Source organism: Varroa jacobsoni, unplaced genomic scaffold, assembly GCF_002532875.2.
Source record: "Varroa jacobsoni isolate VJ856 unplaced genomic scaffold, vjacob_1.0 scaffold_1435, whole genome shotgun sequence".
In the NCBI taxonomy this organism is placed as follows: Eukaryota; Metazoa; Arthropoda; class Arachnida; order Mesostigmata; family Varroidae; genus Varroa; species Varroa jacobsoni.
Genome location: NW_019214337.1, coordinates 7,887 through 22,005, shown reverse-complemented (window position 1 = coordinate 22,005; position 14,119 = coordinate 7,887). Strand labels below are relative to the sequence as shown.

Below are 14,119 nucleotides of genomic sequence, written 5' to 3'. Positions count from 1 at the left end.
AGAAATCGAGCTCTTTGAGAGATTTCAGATACTCACAATATACTACCTGGATTATCTCGTACTTGTATAAGGGTTCTCCCTAATATCCACATCAACTAAGATATGCGCATGCAATTAAATGTACTGAAATTCTTGGAAAGCATGGAGCAGACTCACAGTAATAACCGACTTCGATTCCATGAAGCGGCAATCTACCTAGGGGTTTTCAGCTGTAGCAGCAGCTTTATTAATTTCTTATTTTTTGGTCACCGCCCGCATCTTTTACTACTACCGTTCCCATAAAACTCATTTCACCGGAATAGCGGCAAAGGTACGAAGGAACGGCAAAGAGATGCAGGCGGTAACAAATATAGGTTTCTGTTACCTTCTGCAAATAGGTTACCGAACTTTGGCCAGTGGCTAGCCACAAAGAGAAGCTAAACGAAATCGCCATATAGGCTTTCGGTATCTCACGGAGATGAGGTCCAAACATTTGTACTCCTCTTTTTCGCATCGCCGGGTTGGCCAGATTTGATTCCAATTCAACATTGTGATACCCCGAAAGCAACAAAGAGCGTTAGAGTAGTATGTAATAGGAATTTTACACGTAGTTTTGCGCTCCCTGGTTATGATGAGTTTATAAGCTCGTATTGGGCTGAACGGCTACTTCTGAAAGAACCTATAGTCACGTATATACAGGTTATTATTTGGCTTAATGTGCATTTTAATTTATGGGTTTTGCCCACTTATGATCAGCTTTTTGACTGAATGACTGTGATTAAATGATTAGATATATCCATGTATTTTAGCGTAGGTATCTAACGTTATATAGTTCTCGGTTTCCGCTGCCGGATTGACTAGGCAATCGTGTGATACTGACAATTGCAGTTATTTTTTTTTAGCTGCTTTTTCACAGATAAGTATGTTTGGACGGAAGTGTAGCCCGCCGTTTTAGCTTTATGTGAGTTTCAACTTCTAGTTCATAAAGCTTCGCGTCATTTCTATATACAGTAATCTCAGGTTTAAAAAGATAGCGGAGCACGGTTGACTAGAACTAAGAAGGCATAGCTTGCCTTCTGTCTGCCCACGACGATAGATACTATGAGGCCTTTGGCTAGTTGAATGGTTACTCAAACATCGAGCAACTGAATTCCCCAGCAAAAGACCAGCCAACGAAGGCCTTTTGGACAGGCCTAATGAATGAAATGCGACGCAGCCTTCTGCTTGAGTAAATGGACGACTCGAACCTGAAGTTTATTATGGTCTTACTCAAAATTGGCCACGACGTTCCACCCCTCATGCTCGTCGTACATTGGTTGACCAACCCGTTCGTTAACGATTGAGCTCAGATTTTCATGTAAGGCCCTTCAACGTCTATTTACAAGAAGAGTCAAGTCCTGCATGCACAGCGTCAAATAGCTGATTACACTCAGCTAGTTTAAGCGCGTTCGTCGAAAATGCACACCAAAGTTTGATTCAAGTGAATTGTTGATTACTACCTTGAAGTTTCTCGATGCGGAACTGACTTACTTTTATCCAGAAAGTTCTATTTGTGCTAGACGCTTCTACTTGACGAACTTCTCATTCGTTAGGAAGCTACTAAAACACATTGATTCTTTCTATACAGACACACCTATCTTTGAATACAAGTCACTCGCTAAATCGTTAATGTCTTTGCTAGCCACAGGTTTTTTTAAGGACTTCTCGTTACCTACTTTGTCTTTAATTGCTCTCCATTGTTTTGAAGAATTTCTTAATAACAAACCTTAATTGTTAACAATCAATAGTGCAGCTGATTATATAATAAGGTAAAACTGAGTCAAACCTACTCTGCGCGGAGTCGATCTTTCAGCTTAACTGAACCCTCGAGAGGACAAGTAGCATTTTAGGTTACACTTACTTAGGTATCATGTCGTTATTAATGTTAACAGTTTCCGCCGAAGAAGAAATGCATTCGACACGCTTATAATCTGAAGTACGTTGTACTTCCGGTCGACGAGGTACGAAAAGGGTACACTGTACACTTAATTGGTGTTAAGAGCCTGCGACGATTGGCGCCTTGTTCCAGGCTCTCGTAGATTCATCAGATCCAAAATGAAACTGCCGACAGAATTAATTGCTTGTATACATTTACTACATTAGCATTTCGAACATCATCTTTTGAAACACATCGGGCTTTACAACTTCGTATACGAACAGGGTGGAAAATTATCTTGACTTTTACTAGGTTGCTGTACAATGAAACATATCGAATCACCATACATTTTAGTAATTACAGAAATAATTAGTTTAAAATATAGATGGTTCGCATACATGTTTCCAGTTCCGCAAATTTCAAGAACAGGTATATTCCTCAGTGCTGCAATATACATTGGAATGGAATCTTAATCTATTAGTGGGAGTATCGCCATATTGGGATGAATTTTAGCAATGGGCAGCGTGTAGCGGTCTTGTTCGTGTAGCGGTGGTAACTATTGTTCTTTTAATCTTCGAATTTTGTTTTCCCTGTTTTATGTTATTGCTGGCTATAACCATTGCTCTGTGTTTTAAGGATCGTACAAAAATTACCCGCATTATATATACAAACAAAACAAGATGTCCGTGGGTTCCAAAACAGTTTCGCTATTAGAATGTTTCAGCCATGTCTTTGTGATTACAAAATAGACACTTACTCTAGAGTCAAGTCGAACATCCGCTTTGTAACTCACATCTGCCTCCAAGATCAGTTTCTGCATGTGTGCTTGACTCTGAGGCCGTCATCGAAAGAACTGTTACATCTAATAGCTCCAGTTACTTGTATGTCATGTAATAGATAAATGTAAAATAAGTAAAGTTTAAACTTATATCATTTCTGACACTATTGACATCATCTGCTGCTCTTAATAATAAATATTTTCATATTATAAATCACAAAATGCTCTACTTTCGAAAAAAACTAACTCGTTCACTGTTTGTTTTTGCAATGTATTACATAGTGGGCAATTTTCTATCATTCACATGCTGCCATCACCGTATACTCAGTAACTACTTTCGTGAAACGTCGACATGTTACCTGACCGAGGTAGGAGGGAGCATTTAGATTGTGCTTTAGCGTTCGGTATGACAACATGACGGAATTCCTTTGGCCAAAGGAAAACGAGATCTTATCGACGCGGAGCCGCTATCCAGATATCACAGGAAGGATAAAAGCATCTAAGATGAATAACATATGAATAGCCCCAAGGGCAGTAACAACACTGTGGAATTACGAGCATTAGTACCCAGCAAACTAGACTTATACTCAAAAACGTATACTCTGATACACACAGCGACACCCCTGAAAGCTGTCACTGTAGAGGCATATAATGGAGTAAATATGGACAAACGCATCGGCCTTTGGACTTGGCACTGATTATCTCGTTCGAGCCTCCTGACTGCTGACGCAGTGTTTTGCTTTATTTTTCAACTAAGAACAAATAATTTTTGAAATTACTGGCATTGCTGAAACCTGAAAAACTAACATAAACAAAAATGTCAGTCGCTTTCGACTTTTTAGCTATTTTGATCTATCATCAAAATAGCTATCAGGTCTACTGTACTCTAGGGCTAGCTTTACAGATCCGGCTGCTAGCATAACACATATACGTGACATACGGAATTATGTGAGACAAAAATTCGCGAGCTTCCATTGAAACATAGCGAAATGCTTTACGCACACGCTACGAGCTTATCACGCAAATGACCAGCTGCTGCAAATGACGTGCTCCGGCAAGATACTTACCACATCAAAGGAAGTTCGTTGAGTGTCATGTGGTCAGGGGTAATCTGACTGGTCATCAAATTTCCCCAGACAGTATCAACCCGGAAATTGCGTTTTCCAATCTATACCTTGGATTTGATGAGTATTAGCTATACCAATATATGCAGTATTTCATTTTCAAAGAGTCACACTTTACGTAACACGTTCTGTTACTCAAAACGACGCTTATAATAATCGTAGTTATGCGTTGCAGACCGATTCATTATTAACTTTTTAACATGCTACTTTGGACAAAAGTTATTAGAAAAACATAGCGCTCAATCGTAGATTTGGCCAGCAGCCTTTTTATTTTTTAGAGCTCTGCTTTTCGAATTAGTATTCCAAAAAGAAAAATATTGATAGACGTGCTATAAAAGGTACTTACGTTAGCCTTCAAAAATTCAACACGCTTTCTGTGTTATGCTTATTAACCTTACTATGAGTCACGGTAATCCAAAAAATTGGCAAATGCCAATTCTGTATAGAACCTTTTCATATGTCAATAGGAATACGTGTTATGTTGTAAATGCTTTGCTCGCTTAAACTAAGCGTTATTAAGAAATTCATTTTTTTTGTAGCAGTGTGGCTTCGTAGGTGTTCGACGCTCAAAATACTCAAAAAACTATTCATCGACTGCCTGAGAAACCAAGGTTGTATTAGCTTATGTACGTCTTCGCACATACCCCTTTCTTGGCTCACTTTACTCCAGAAAGGTAGTAATTGGTACAAAAAATGCGATCAAAACAATGAAGGTCTTAAAGGGAAACGTGATTTTTAACATCAATGTTTTAACGAATAATGTTTTTACGTTAGATACAGTTAGCTATTGTTATTATTTAGGTATGGGTTAAGAATCCGTGTACAGCAATGAACAATGTCTACCATGACATCAGTGTGCCGTCGTAGCTCGTCAACCTGTCGAGGTTCGCATCAACCATCTCTCAGCGACTGGAAGCATTTGTGCATGGTTTTTGTTTCCGGTCATAAGAAATACGTCGCCAGTACAACTGGCGGCTTATGGACATGTTGCGCTTGCATCCCGTCTGGAGAATACACAGATACATTGCAGAAAATTGACGCTACACGCCGAAGAACAGCGTGTTTTCTTAGGTCCGTTCCTTTGCCAGCTTGCTTTGTGTTCGGGTCAGCGAGCGGAATAAAGTGCTTCGCATAAACCCCAAGCGGTGGGGTGGTTTGCATGAGCTGCCGTAAATCCCTATAAGCCAGTTAATCCCAGGCGTCGTCTTGGCCGGGTTCGCATCTCATGCCGCGAATTTTCCATGCCTCTGTGTAAGTCTCTGGCGGGCAATAGAAGCAGCTCTGACGATCAAGCCAGGCAATCTGTGGCCTCCGCAGTGAGAACAAGAAGACGATTTCCAAGTTCTTCTTTGGAGATACCATGGTTCTATGTCGAAAACTACATAACCGCGCCTATTAACAAACTACGGTAGCTACAGATCTTTATGCTGTGTCGAAGTTACGCGCAAGGAACAGATCGGAAGCATCAACTTTTTTAGTGGAACCTCGGTCAGCCTCCTACGTTCTGCAAAGTGTATCTATACAAATACTCCATAGAAGCCTGTTTGATCCAACACTGAGCCTAGCATTATAGCAACAGAGAACCATGGAAGGCATGAACGTGCTACCTAGGTTCCAAACAGAGAAGAGCGCTGCGTCACTGTTGCCAAACGTATTGCAAACGGTTGAAGGGCAGCCCACGTTTTTCCAACGATACGGTTACTTTAAATTTGTAACTATTGCACTGGAGAAAGCCGAGTTCGGGCTAATAGAGATTTTGAGTAAAGGGCTTGATATTTGCGTGTTCTGGGAACCACGCGTAAGTCATTTTCTCCCACTGGAAAAATAAAGTCGCCTGTGAGGGCACGCTTCCTTTTTACCGTACCCTTGTACTACTCCCGTAGTTTGTGGAGAACAATGCGTTGTTAACGAGCACCAGGTGTGCACCGACGAATAGAAACGTGGTTACAGTTCTGTGGCCACTCGTAGCACGCCTTGTATGCTAAAATAGGTGTTGGCACGCTCAACTCACTCCCGTTATCCCAGGTCTCCAACGTTTCCTGCGAAGGCCTCGTAGAAGGAAAGAGGCTTGATGTTATCGCCTGCATATCTCTCTGGGCCCGACATTTTCACAGAGCCAAGGTAGAATCATTGAGCCCACGGAGTTAATGTTCGCCCACTAATGAAAACATAGCTTTATCTTGTCTCCCATTTAGCGCAGATGGCACCGCTCGTGTGGTCAGAGTTCTCGACTGTGGTGAAAAACAGCTGTTTCGTACCGGGAGGAGAATAGAATGGCGGCTGTGGTGGTGGTAAGACGAAAACGAACTCGTAACCGCTAAGGAAATTCTACGACGTCGTTTTACTGGTTGTCTCTTATCGTTCTTTATATTTGGAGCCAAAAGGGAAACATCTCGCTGCTACTGAGGAAACGAAAAATCTGCCCCTCCGTAGTCGATTAATGGGTGACTCTGCGCGTGATATTAGATGACCTTGCCACCGCCTTCGACGTACAAGAAGGTTGTTAGTTTAATGCCCCAGTCAGGTATATTTGCTGCTGAGTAAAAGGCGTATGCAACTTTTAGGTTACGTCAGCATACGGAAGATTACGAAGGGGCACATTTTTTATACGGCTTCGTGATTTAACTACTGTAGGATCTGACTGAAGAAATTTAGGATGAAACTAAGTAAATAATTGTTTTGGTTTTCCTAATATGCTTTCAAGGAATTGGGTCAGATGATTTACCTACTAGACTTCCTATATTGTGACTGTGAACCAATAGATTCGATTTTGCTAACGAAATTAAGACCGACATTGATGGTAAGATTTTAATAGAGGAAAGTTCAGTGCTTCCCTGTTAGGGCATATATGAGAACTTTATTCTGCGTCGCTGAACTATTATTTTGACAGATATAATGTTTCAAATGCAGCATGTGCATGAAAAAATGATAACAGCTTCTCCTTCCAACAGGCGAATAGAGATCAAACTAAGAATTAAGCCCCTCTAACATGTATATGTAGAGTTACATATACATGTTAGCGGGGCAAATTTTCATTTGTATATACATACTCGCTATTTATTTTGAAGTTCACAGGATGCGCACATTGTACATAGTCAGCAAAACGTTCACCGAACATAAGCTTACCGACAGGCGTACGACTGACAGTGTCGGCTCTGATAGGTCAAAGTTATGCCCGAAATGTCTCTCCGGGCTTTCTGTCGTTGGCTGTCGTTAAATACCAAATATGCGCGCTAAGTAGCTCTATGCGATGAGTGTCTTGCTAGTCATCAGCATGTTTCTATGCCACGCTGCCTGATTTCAATCGTATTTGTCTTAAAAATAGCTTTTGCAGTTACGAACATCAATAAAAGACTCCGAATATATAGTACAGTCTATTGAAAAATAAGCATACGTGCATTTGTTGAGCTTTTCGAATAACTAGTAAGAAAGAATAAATTCTTTCCGAAGTAGCAGACGGATAGTAAAATTTGAATTACTGAACGTGGATGGATCTTTACAGGTTCAGAAAAGGACCGATCGCGATTCCGTTGTAGGGCAGGATAATCCCTATCCCCTGCGATAGATATGGGCAGAATAATCCCCAGCGATGATCACCTTCCGTTAGAAATCGTTTCTTCCCTGCAGACAACCCTTCCTAGCACGTTGCAACTCAAATGATAGAACTGTCTCACATCGATTTAATTAGCTTCTTCACGAGTGTATGGAAGCGGTGAATGTTCAAGGAGACAACTAGAACCTTGTTGATCTCTATTTTCAACCTAATGCGGGGTTGAGCGCATTGTTGAGTGTTTAGAACAAAGGAAAATGTTTGTCAGCATTATGCCGGGTATTTTTTTTAAATAAAGCTGGCACAGTGAACTTCCAAACCACTTAGAAGTGTGAGCTGGCATAGCTGGGCTGTTCAGGCGAACTACCGTATGCTTAGCTGGAGAACGGATTTGTCATCGCTTACTAGAATTAATAGCAGTCCAAAAGATCGTTGTTGTATGTAAGTAATTTTACAGGAATCGGTGCGGTGGGGCGGGGTGGGGCGGGCAATCGTTCCTGAACGTGTGCACGATCATTTTGATACCTCTCGATAATTATACTGACCTGAAAGGCAGGCTTGAGATTACAAATTCTACTCGTCCAACTATTTACTTATTTTCTACTATATTAAAGAAACATATATACTACGAATTCCACCTTTTTTCTTATGGAACTCAACAGAGTTCCATAAGAAAAAAGTGAAGCTAATGATACATATGGACACTTTTATTTAAGGTTCAACCTCTACAGCTGCCATGGTAGACATAATCAATGTCATCCCTTGCTAAATCAAGTGAGAGTATCACCTAGGAAACTTTTTGAATTGTTTCGTATGTAACACCAGTGTCCGACAAAATATGACCACCATTGCCTTGTCCTGAGAAGGCCGATGGGAAATCGTTGTAGGTTAGTGTGCAGACGATTAGCCCCAGCTGACATTACGCTAGTTTATACGGTTAGAAAGCGGCCAAGCGTAAAATTAAACATTTCCAGCGTTCTTTTTTTTTCAATCCTCTATTGAATTCTTCGACTACTTCCCACGTTTTAGCTCCACAGCTCAATTCGATAAATAGCACCATATATTACTCTGACCCTGATCTAATGCCTAAATGTTTTAGATGGTAGTCAGCCGAAAATCAACAAAAACGAAAGTAAGTACGGAAACTTCGATTATTGTCTAGGCAATGTGGGCTTAGTGTATGCGAAAGAAGTTCGGAAAACACTTTCTCTTCGGAAAGATTTACGTGTTCAGACTAAAAAAAAAGTAGATAGTAATAAACATAAACCCTTTTGAAAAGTATATGATACTTTGTGGAGCAATAACGCTATCTCGTCTAACAACAATTGTTACACAAACACGGCCAAATGCTGCTCTCTGAACTAAGCTTAGATAAAGCTATCATAAGGTCTTTCCATTTATTTTTAAAAAAAGATCCTTCAAATTCAATCAAATCACAAAAAAAAAACGTCATTTAAACGAGTTCGAATTAGGAAGTGACCAGCTTTGAATTTACGAAAAAAGAAAAAGAAAGTGTTGTCTGCTTTGCGTTTGTTGTGCCTAGACATGTCTTTCAAGAACGCTGGAGGCCTGTCGAAGAATGGTTTCACAGAGCTTGTAATTGCTCTGAAATGACGTTGTCGTTTTACTTCCAGTGTCGGACTTTTGAAAAGTCCGACACTTGAAGAGTCAGATATTTTCATTTTAACGATTATCTCGTTCGGAAATGTACGGATTTCTACATTCTGACCAAATGTTACATATAACATTTTGCGAAGCTCTCTCTTAGTTTATCTATACAGGGCATATAAGACTACATCTTGCTACGTCTCCTGGACAGCGTTTCTAATTGATGTCCTACAGCAGCAAAAACAATACATCTGACTTCATGTTCCCCTATCCCCAGTAATCGATCACAAAGAGAACATATTTCATAACCTCTGCATAAGCGTGTATCAGCAATCGATATATTCGTCCGGTTATAACGCCAAATTTGAGCAATTTATAGTAAAATTAGGAGATTTAAGCTTTGAATAGGCTAAAATAAACTAACTTACTTGGACAGATAGTAAGTTTAGCTGAAAATAGCGTATGGACTATAGCTTCCAAGTATGTAATGAACGGTAGCCATGCGATCGAAACGGCTATAATAGATAGCTATACAGTGTATATCTATATATTTTAGACCCGGCCAGTTCACCGGTATTTTACAGTTGTAGGTTGTATTTAATACAAGCAAAATTCCCTTGGGACCCTGGTTAACAACTACGAATGAAACAGTCAGCGCGGCGAGCAACGCAAAAAATTCCAAACAAAGCATATATTGAGACTGAAAATTGTATTCGAACTAGAAGGATTATTGTGCGTAGCGTATTGGATGCCGTAGACGGCATGGAACTTACATGCAGAACAAGATTAAAAGTTATCATCGAAGCATAGTATTATGGTCTAGCAAGATACCTTGAGCGTGAAGGTTAAATGAATAATAATTTGTGACTTAGCGGAAATCTGTGTGCGTAGGAAAACAGTAATGACAATGTAAGTCTAATATAAATTACAGAAAAATGTTATATATTTTCTTGAGATTGCGCTCAAAGCTCGCCACAAATTTTGTCGGCAGAAATCCTCGTTGTCAAAGCGTTACGAGATACTCACTCCAGCTCTCCTCATGTACAGGTTCTCTAACTTATAATGACCTTTATATATATAACGTTCCTGCAATATTTCGCTATCATTCTCTGTTAATAGATATCAACATGGTAAGTTGTTACTATTGTGAGATGATTCAGTAGAGTTATTTCTATAGACGAAATTATGTGGTCGTACACGTTGTTACCATAAATGCGACAAATATATAATATGCCATAATATGATATAATTATGCAATAATAAGGCTGCTCGGTCATTGGGTCAATAGAGATATGTAGCTAAAAACAAGTGCTATAAATAGAAAATATTATACACATGTTGACCGCTTGCTTCTATAAGGTAAAACGCAAGAAAGTAAGGCTGTAAGTTGCGCCAACTTGTACCACACTCCAAGCGAAACCACAACTACCTTTGACAGACGTATTTAAGTAAATTTCATTTAAGCTGGATAGTACGAGGAGCCACAAAATCCCTTCTAAATCTAAATATATACGAGACGTGGCGTTATTTCGTAATTCTAAATCTTGTAACTAATAGGAAGATACATTGGGCTCTGTACCGAGAGTTGTTTGTGTAGTGAAACCGACCTGTATATTTGTATATATACAAGGAAAGTGGCAAAAGTTGACCAGGACGGACATTTATAATATAATAGTCTGGCCTTCCCCAGAGAGAGTGGATAAAATGGTGGATTAAAGGCTTCGCAAACTTCGACGAAACCCCGCTCGCAACGGGGTCATAGACTCGTTTCTGAGCGTGGGATATGGGTAAGAGGACAACCATGCAATGCCTCATGGGAAAATTAGAAAGAAAAAACGAGGTCAGTAGGGGACAAGGAGAAAAAACAACTTCGTCCCTTGATATTGTAGCAGGAGACAGAACGATCTCACGCCTGGTTAACGTGTCTGTTACTGTAGTGACTGTAACTTAGACAGTTAGATCTGACGATTCAAACCAACAGTTTATAGAAAAATTGACGCCCATTTGCCGCCTAGTTAGACATTTGGGTCGTATGTGTCCCCACACAGAAAAATATATACCTAATATAATAGTAATTAGAAGAATAATTAAATGTTAGTAACCATAGATGAATGCCTCTTTATATGTGGAGTACCCGAACTGTCATAAAGGAAATTCTAATAGACGATGACTAGAAAAAAGTATCCACTGCATTGTGAATTTCAACGGTTAGAACGGCTAGACACTGGTGCTTTTAACATAACCAAAACGTAATTACACACAAAATTAGTTCCGTCAAACTAGTCCTGTTTCTACAGAAAGGTTCGAGCTAACTCATGCCATTATTTGTAGCAGGTATATAGTAGGCCATAATTTACTATAAACATGGTTGTAATCAATACTAAATACAAAAAGTAAATAAATTAATTGTTATAAAACCAATTTTTTCTCAATATTAAAGAATAATATTCATTCTAATTCACAAAATAAGAATATATTTTTATTTTGTTTTTACAGTTTTTAGTTGAAGTTAATTCTAAGTAAAAAAATTGTATAAATCTATGATAAGCATCACAAATCCATGACCATAAAGTAAACCAGATCGATACCCATATAACATCAATTGATTTAACTGCTCAGGTGCCGCATCCATCTTCAAAGTCAAAGACGAAATTTTTCAACAATAAATACCATCAGCTGGTGAAATTATCTAATACCCATGCCCGCCTCCCCTAATATAATTAATAATAATAATAATAATTTTCTGCATTGAAATCAATATAGTTATATAAGATCGATACCAATTTAATAATTAGATGAAGTCCAGATGGGCTAATTTCAATAGGTTCACCTATTGTCATAATTGTATCCATTCAACCTAAAAAAATAGGTAAACAATAAGGGATAAAATCCCTTATTGTTTAGCACGCAAACATATTACTCGGAATTCACAAATCAGCTTTTACCCATTGCCAACACGATTGTTGATTCGGGTATAATTATAATACCAGTTGCTTCTGTACCGGAAGTTGAAACATAGCCTTCAAGCACTAAACTATATGTTTCAATACATACACAATACAATGTGTAGCACTACAGTGGATGTAATGTTGTAGATGTTTACTTGTGGTATCGATCCTATTTTAAATTGATTTTGTTGCCGGCCCCATACAAATACAGTATCTAACATTTAGAGCTAGTTTACGGCAGAGGATCCAGGATATTTATTCTATATCTTTCGAAAATGATTTTGTCCTTTGTAGTAAACATATTTAACCAGAAGTAGAAGAAGATCGTTTCTTGCTAGAGTAGTTAGACCGATTTACATTTCTGCATGCTTTTTATGCGTCACAAATCTATATCAACTGTGTCTAACGGGCAGCTGTTGCTGACTTGAGCACAACTGACTTACTGTATATATCCTGTTCAGACCGGAACCGTCCTGCATTGTGCGAGAGTTGTCCTAGATCTCTGTGAATATAGTAAGCATATTCAGATAGATATAGTCCAGACACTAAACCCAATAGAATAATTTGATTTTTACATACTTTTACTATCGCCAGCTAGACATGGCGTATCTTTTTACAGTACGCATTAGTTGTGCAAACGGTCAGCTGTGACACAGGGAAACGTAAGTGCAGTAATCCTATAGTGTACATTTATTTTTGGGTCTCGCCCATGGGGGGGCGTTTCGGTAATTCGGCTCACTAAGCCAATTTTCGCTATTATTATTATTAGGAAAAGCAATTTTTCGATTAAAATATCTTGATAGCGGGTTCATCACCGTTGAGATGAATCCGCTGCCAGCAGAAATAAGAAGTGGGCGCAATGATCGAGACTGGGCAGCGAGATGTTTCTATTGTATTATTAAAGCACAACAAACATGCAGGCTCACGCTTCATGCAGCTTGGAAACCCTCTCGAGTATATTCAGTGGAGCGGCCCTGAGGCGAGTGCTCTCAAAAATTCCTTCAGGAAATTACAGAAATGCCAACATACGACGAAACGCATTTGCCGTGCGCTCTGATGGTCTCGGAATTCTGTATTCTGCCGTAGTTTCGTGCTTTATGGTCTAAGAAGGTAGTGCTGTTTCCTCCACTCTTCAGCATTGCATGGATGATTTCGTACCGAAGTCTAATGAGGCCCGAATGTGGACAACTGAAAGAATGAACAACACGTCTTATCGCTCCGCCTCATACTGTCACTTTCATCGTTTATAACTCTATTAAATTCAATCTATTCTCAACATTCTCGCGGACTGTGCATTCTGAATCATGTGATCATAAAATTCGCTTGCTTTTGGAAGAAAAAAAGACCTGTATAGCGAGTATTAGCGCCTTATAGTATCGCTGTTTCTCGAAACTTGTAGTTACGAAAACCCTTTCGCACAGATTCGGTCGAACTTACCGACCGATGGAGTTATTTATGCGGATGCATCGATATCGGTAAAAATAATACGGTATGATCATATTAACGTCAAAGTCCTTATTCTTCTTCGTTGGTTTTTCATTTGGGTCAGAAAGAAGACGACTGAGAAGATCTGCTCCACCTGATGAAACTCCTGATGTAATGGATAGTAGGTCCAGGTTACTGACAAGTATGATTGTGAACAAATCGTGCCGCGAATTGGTTAAATTAACAGGTAAGACTCACTGCTAATATAAATCTGATCGCCATTTGAATTTAGATTCGAAAAATCAATTGAATTCAATAGTTAACAAGGAAAATTTGAGACCACCTATTACGATATGGCTACCAAAGGAGAACAGACCTCGAAATCATGACATGCTATTTTTAGTTACTTATTCCTAGAAAGCATACAAATATGCAATAGTAGACTTGCATAAATAAATTTATAGCTAATAGTGTACGTCAGCAATTGGATAATACTTTTGCGCTAAAAGAATAATGATCTCTGTCGTAAACTCCAATGTACAGCTAAAATGCTAACACGATTCACAGCTTAACTTTGTTTTTTTCTACCAAGTTTCATCAACACTTTCTATCATTATGATGAAAGCAAATCTATGAATTCATATTGTAACTTATGACCTTGTCCGTGTTGTGTTGTGCTGTAATTCCACTAGAGCGTTTGTTGGCGGTACGTACAGTTTCTGTTCATTCCATCATCTAACGTTGGGCCCTCGCCCTTGGCCCGATCAGGCCCCAGCCCAGCCCAGCCCAGCC

General features: G+C 39.3%; 1 long non-coding RNA gene across 1 annotated transcript; it reads right to left on the bottom strand.

Annotated features, from left to right (window-relative positions):
- Positions 1 to 12,503: 12,503 nt before the first annotated feature.
- LOC147752173 (uncharacterized) lies at positions 12,504 to 14,115 on the bottom strand. The gene is made up of 3 exons (XR_015314813.1): positions 13,985 to 14,115; positions 13,340 to 13,493; positions 12,504 to 13,090 (listed from the first exon to the last, which is right to left on the bottom strand). It is a non-coding gene; the product is annotated as an uncharacterized LOC147752173 (long non-coding RNA).
- Between the last annotated feature and the right edge of the window lie 4 nt (positions 14,116 to 14,119).